Source organism: Cynoglossus semilaevis, chromosome 1 (assembly GCF_000523025.1).
Source record: "Cynoglossus semilaevis isolate Cse_v1.0 chromosome 1, Cse_v1.0, whole genome shotgun sequence".
NCBI lineage: Eukaryota > Metazoa > Chordata > Actinopteri > Pleuronectiformes > Cynoglossidae > Cynoglossus > Cynoglossus semilaevis.
In genome coordinates, this window is record NC_024307.1 from 10,459,123 (window position 1) to 10,465,348 (window position 6,226).

At 42.5% G+C, this 6,226-nt stretch overlaps 1 long non-coding RNA gene across 1 annotated transcript in view; it reads left to right on the forward strand.

Moving 5' to 3' along the window:
- Positions 1-5,348, forward strand: part of LOC112488145 (uncharacterized) — a 16,456-nt gene extending 11,108 nt beyond the window's left edge. The window contains exon 4 of the long non-coding RNA XR_003051923.1: positions 5,161-5,348. This is a non-coding gene — a long non-coding RNA (uncharacterized LOC112488145). The remainder of the gene's footprint in view (positions 1-5,160) is intronic.
- Positions 5,349-6,226: the final 878 nt, after the last annotated feature.

The window sequence follows — 6,226 nt, forward strand, 5'->3', positions numbered from 1 at the left end:
TGTGATATTTCCAACATTTGTTTCACATTTGATGGTCTGTGAAACATGTGAACATCTGCTCGTAGCCTGAGAGAAAGTTTGAGAGCGCTGATTTGTCAGCAGCTCTGAATTCTACTCTGAGTAAAGTCATACAGACGTGCACGCACGCACGCACACACAGGAACACGTTACTGTTACACATTACCAGTGCCCTCCAGCTCACACACATTCTTACATACTCAGGAATGTTCACACACACGCAGCGACACACACATACACACAACACTGAACTCTGTAAATCCACATGGGACACGGAGGAAGACGGCAGCGCCGCTCGGTTCCAGCGGTGTCCTCCACCGTCCAATCATGATAACCTCTGAGGCCCTTGTTAGCTCAGAGCAGAACCAGACAAGGCACTTAGAGCACACACACACACAGACACACATGCACGCACACACCGCAAATATCCCACCCCCAGCGTCCCTAACTTTGGCTGACACATCAAAGGGCTGTGTCCAAGGAGGGAAGTCAGGGAGGGTCTGGGGAATCATAGGAGACAAAGGAAGCGATTAAGAGATAAGGATCAGTCTAAGATATGACATTTCATCCTGGGCAGATCCGGTAGACGCGCTCCATTCAAGGAAGGCTATATGGCAACGGAAGGGAGGAGGTGGGGGAGACGGAGGAGGGTAGGGACTGCAGGGTCTTTCCGTCTCAGCACTCCTTGCACCTTTACGTCTGCGAACACTGGGAAAAGCCTCTGTGGTGACAACACTGCTCTCCTCCCCCAGAACGAAGCGCCACATCCTTCATTCCTGTCCAGTTCACCCAGTCCCTCCTCCCTGCGTATACACACACATCAAAAAGATAGGACAACAAGGCAGGGCCACTTCAAAGCAGTGGCATACATTCAGGGGCAACTCATTGAACTTTTGTAGCGCCAGCATCCATCGCTCACCCAAACCCAAAAAGCGCTGCTCATTTGCTCCTTGGCCATCTGTTTGCCACTCTGAGGTTCTAAGATTCAAATTATTTTTATTATTTGCTCTTAAATCGTATTTACCCCACACAAAGGGAGCATACGTGAAAAATACACGTCCTCATTGTGGGCCTAATTGCCCCGGGCTCGCGTTACAGCTCCGGTTTCAAGGTCCTTGCTTTCAGACCGTAGCCCGCAGGCCCAGGGCACAATCCACCTGCCTCTCACTGAGCCACACAAAGGGTCAGCGTATGAACACAGAGGGAGTCTGTTAGCAAATAAACACTGGGATCTACACCCCGGCCGCTGTCCGCCCAAACACCGGCTCGCTTTCCAAGCACCTCTACACCTGAATGGGTTGACGTGGTCAAACGATCGCCTGTAACTAACAATGAGCGTTATGCAGATGACACCGTACTGTATATCAGTGATTATCAAAGTGGAAAAGACAAATTGGTGTTTCTCATGGAGGGGAATGGCAGGAAAAGATGTAACGGCTGTACGTAAACAGCTTTGTCTCATTACGTGAGGTTGTTGGTTTTTTTTTTTTATTTCTTTAACAACATCTCAGTTTGCCAGAAGCCTCGGAGTGGTGGGGATTGTTAAAGGAACCCAGTGATACTCGTTTTACTCGCTGTCTTTAATTTCCTGCCATATGTGAAAATACGGATGTAGGAAGACTATGTGACTCTTTATGTTGCCACTTGTTTTTACTAGAGGCAAAAGAGCAAAGTGACTGCAGGCAAATAAACTTTTATATGGGGAAAAACAAACATATTGAGTGATTAGTTCCATATATTTGCCGTTTGAGCGGATTACATAGATTATGTAAACTCTGCCTCGTGGAAAGAAAGAACGTTGTGATGAATGTGAGCAGAGTGGAGTAGAGCGATGCCAGAACTTTGGTTCAAAAGCCACAGACATAAAAAGGGTTTAAGGGTTTTTGTTAAAGTGTTTAGCACCCATAGGCAAACAATTATCCAAGTTTCTCAGGACCATAATTAACTTAATGGTGACACTGAATTCAGGTCACATGTTTGCTAATGAAAACTAAATGTAACAAAAAAATAAAAATGTGTACATAAGTTGCTTAATTCACTTTATATTCATTTGGACAAATACAGAAAGTACTGTAAAAAAAGCAGTCAGAAAATATAAAAAGGTAAGGGAAACTAGGTGAGTCCTTTAATAGAATAATTTTGTGTTATGTTAAATAAAATTCAAAAGACAGCTCAAATGCAATGTGTAAAAAAAAGTATAGTTAATTCTCAAATTTGCTAAATGTTAATGCTAAACCTTAAACAAAAGCAAGAAGAAAATATTCTTTCTGTTGTTCTAGCATTTGAAAGCTAAATGAAACAAAACAGATGAAAAAATCATGTCATGGACTAGTTTAGACTTACTACCAAGTTGATAAAGTAAAAATTAGCCAATAATTAAAATAAAATTAGTCAAGACGCCGAGGGCTGAAGTTGACTAAAGTTAGCCAAAATCACAAAAGAAATGTAAGGCCTAGTGAACGCTAAAGTTAGCCAAAATCACAAAAGAAATTTAAGGCCTTTAACTTGCTAGCCAGAAACCACTTAATGTTAGCAATACATACAAAATTTAAAACTGACTAAATAGTAATAAAATAGCTAAGATACATAAACAACATTTTAAAGTTACCTTAAGTTACTTGAAAACCTGATATGTCGTTCTTAAAATGATCCAAATCATGTCTAGTCAGTCCAGCAAAATCCAAAAAGTTTTGGGCCTTGCTAACACCTGTAGTGACCCTCGTAGCCCCAGGTCCAACACTTGGACATGTTTGGTGTAAACAACAAGTTCCTTCAAAATTATTTTGAGAAACTTGAGAAAACCATGCTCTGTCACCTGCTGGAGTGGAGATGAATTGTTTTCCGGTTGTTTTCAGTGAATTATGGAGCAGCAGCAGCAGCAGTAGCATTATTAGCACACCTGTTTAGCGGAGAGACGTGAGGCTCAGAATCTAAATACAGGCCAGAGGAGCGTCGGGGGGCCGGGCCGTCCAGCAGCCATCTTTTCATTAGCCGTATCTAATGAAACTGCACAGGGCCGGGGAAAGAAAGGCCTACTGCAGGGACACCCTGCCCTGCCCGAAATTACACCAGAGACTAGCCCACAAAGGAGGCATTCCGTCCACACAGCGACAGTGGCACTTGACACCGCATTTTTAAACAGGCAGGTTGTTTCTCCGTCAAGTGGAAATTTCCACTGCAATCCCTCCCTGGTCGGAAAAGTCTGGTTGAGAAAACAACTGTAGTGGGGGTTTTAATCACACAGGGAGTGTGTGAGTAACCCCCGCTCCACTCACACGCCCACTGCCCCTGAGCCTCCGCGGCTGTACGCTGTGTTTGGGAACAGTTGTCAGGATGGAAATATCTGATACTCTTTCTAATCACTCAGCCAGCAATTACTGTTATTAGGCTTTCTTTGAGGGGCCTTCATTGTTTTTCTTCCAACACCACTGACAGACAGCAGGGTGTTAACAGCAAGTAACTGCAGATTTGTGACCGTGCACGTGTACTTAGACGTGCACGTGAAGAAAGCTGAAATAGGTTGAGAATGAATGACCGTCAGTCAGGCTCAGAGTTAGCATCGCAACGTTGTAACGTCAAAGTGTTTTGTCAGTTAAATTTTGAATTGGTCCCAGAATTGGGAAACGTCGGCTAAAAATTTAATAAATATTAAATATAGTATACAAAAAATAGTTTTGTCAGTTAAATTTTGAATTGGTCGTAGAATTGGGAAATGTTAGCTAATAATTTAATAAAAATTAAATATAGTATACAAAAAAAGAACTTGTTTTAAATTTCAGCGTACAAGTTTTTTTTTTAAATTTTTTATAAAATTTTATGATGTAAAATTGTAGGGTTTCTTTTAGAATTAACCTTAATAATTTCAATATTATATTTATATAACACTTTGTTTTCTTTTTAGGCTTTAACAATTCTTTTGAAAATTTTAAAATAAAAAATGTACTTCATTAGCGATTGTTTTAATTATTTCAACCCATTTCGGACAGACATTTGGCCAATCATTAACTCACTTGCTTTTATAGCTGTACTTTTTTTTTCTATCTAAATATGGAGAAATTTGTGTATACGTGTATGTTTATATATATTTCCCAAACTTTTTTTCTGGGGACCCATATTTTAAAAGTCGCAAACCTTCACGACCCAAGTCAATAGACATTATTCGTAAACTCGACAAAAAAATGATGTGAGACGACCCAAAAAAAACCCTCTTGCGACCTGAGGGTCGCGACCCAGTCTTTGTGAAACAATTATCTACAGTAGCACTGGTCATTTCCTTTAAAACCCCCTGCTGTGTCATCTTTAAGGGCATTTCTTCTGACCTGAGCCGCTGCTAACTTCTGACCCTTTTCAGCAGTACAGCGCTGCTCCGTTACACTGACCTGTTCCTGAACCTGCCTCATGACTGACAGGCTCTTCTACTGTTACCCACCTGCTCTGTGTACAGTATGTGCACGTATGTTCTGAGCCGTTCTGAGCCGTTGACCCGGGGTCAGAGTATTCCGTCGATGACAGCCTCGGCCTCTTAAATGCACCGGGCAGCGTTGTGGCTGCCGCGTGCCAACGCAGAGGTGTGTGTGCGATGAGTGGAGAAGATCCACAGGCCCGGGTTGAGGGGAGGTGTCACACTGATAACCCGCACAGATGGACAGTGGGGGGAGTCTAGGGTTTCAGACCTGTGTGTGTGTGTGTGTGTGTGAGAGAGAGAGAGTTCAAATGATACACCCTCGTCCAGAAGGGAGTATATGAAATGTGTGTGCGTGGAGGCAAGTGAGTGAGAGAGTGAAAGGAGAGGCCCTGACCTCCATGCAGCACTGACGTGAGCTATCATCACAGCAGGGCCTGCTGATTGTCTTCACCCAGAAGAGGCCACGACACTCTCTGTCCCCCAGAATCCTTCAGTCTGATCGTCCAGACCACAAACGACTCCATTATCCCGGCCTGCAGATAGTTTTGGTCTCATTTGCTCAGAGTTTGAGGTTATTTTTTTTTTTCTTCTTCTTCTTCTTCCCGCTACACAATAAAACTGAGCTGAAAGGAATTTCATCTGTGGTTCTCAGAATGTTTAAAGAATTACGCTGTAAAAATAAAAGCCCAGCAGGAGTTTGCAGAGATTATGACACAGTTACTTCCAATCTTTTAAAGACTTCCTCTGAACCTCCATGAGGATAAAACAGTGGAGCAGAGGAGGTTCAATGAGGAGAAAGTGACGAGAACATTAGAAGTTGAAGTCCAGCTACATGCCAGTGTGAGCCTGGACTGAATCCTAGACCCAAAGAGGACCCCCGGCCTGTGGTGTCTTCCCGGGAGTGGTCTTATGTCTGGGTTGGCTCAAAAAGTGAATGAATCACGATTAATCATGACCATAGTTGATGGAAATGAATCATGAACATTGGAATAAATCAACATTCCTAAAGATGCTGATTTTTCATTGACAAAACATACAATTGTTTACTGTGTTGTTGAAACAGACGTGACCATAGTTGATGGAAATGAATCATGAACATTGGAATAAATCAACATTCCTAAAGATGCTGATTTTTCATTGACAAAACATACAATTGTTTTCTGTGTGACGACAAAAACCAGCAGGTTGATGCATGTGTTTTATACCTGTTTTCATTTGTGACGTTTTCTGATCATTAACATGAGAAAAGAATTGTCACGAAAATCATTTAAAGTCTCACTGACACTTCGTAGATACTTCATATTTCAGTTGTTACTGTGCATCTTGACGGTGGCCAGTACAACGTGTTATTGAAGCCTCTACAAACACACGCTGGACATCGAGCTGGTGTTTCAAACCAAAGGTTGTCCCGCGGTGTGTGCGTACAACGACGTGTGTGTGGAATGTGTGTTAGAGCAGCTCATTCTACCGTTGTGTCAAGAGTCATTTTATACATTATTCGTTATTAACACGTTCAGTGTGACACTCTGTGTGTTTGTGTGTTTACGTTGGGAAACCGTTTTAACAGGTTTCCCTATGAAGTCAACTGTGACCTGACATTCCACTCACACCTAAATGGAAATGTTACCAGAGAATAATCCTTTAAAATGTTGCCAGTTTGTACTCTAAGGTCAAATACTTAATGTAGGATTTTGCATTACATAAGATTGAAGATTGAAGATGTGCTGAAAATCTTTCATCACGGGCTGGAATTTTTCCAGCCCGTGATGAAAGATACCCCCCCCCCCCGCCCCCCCCGCTCTT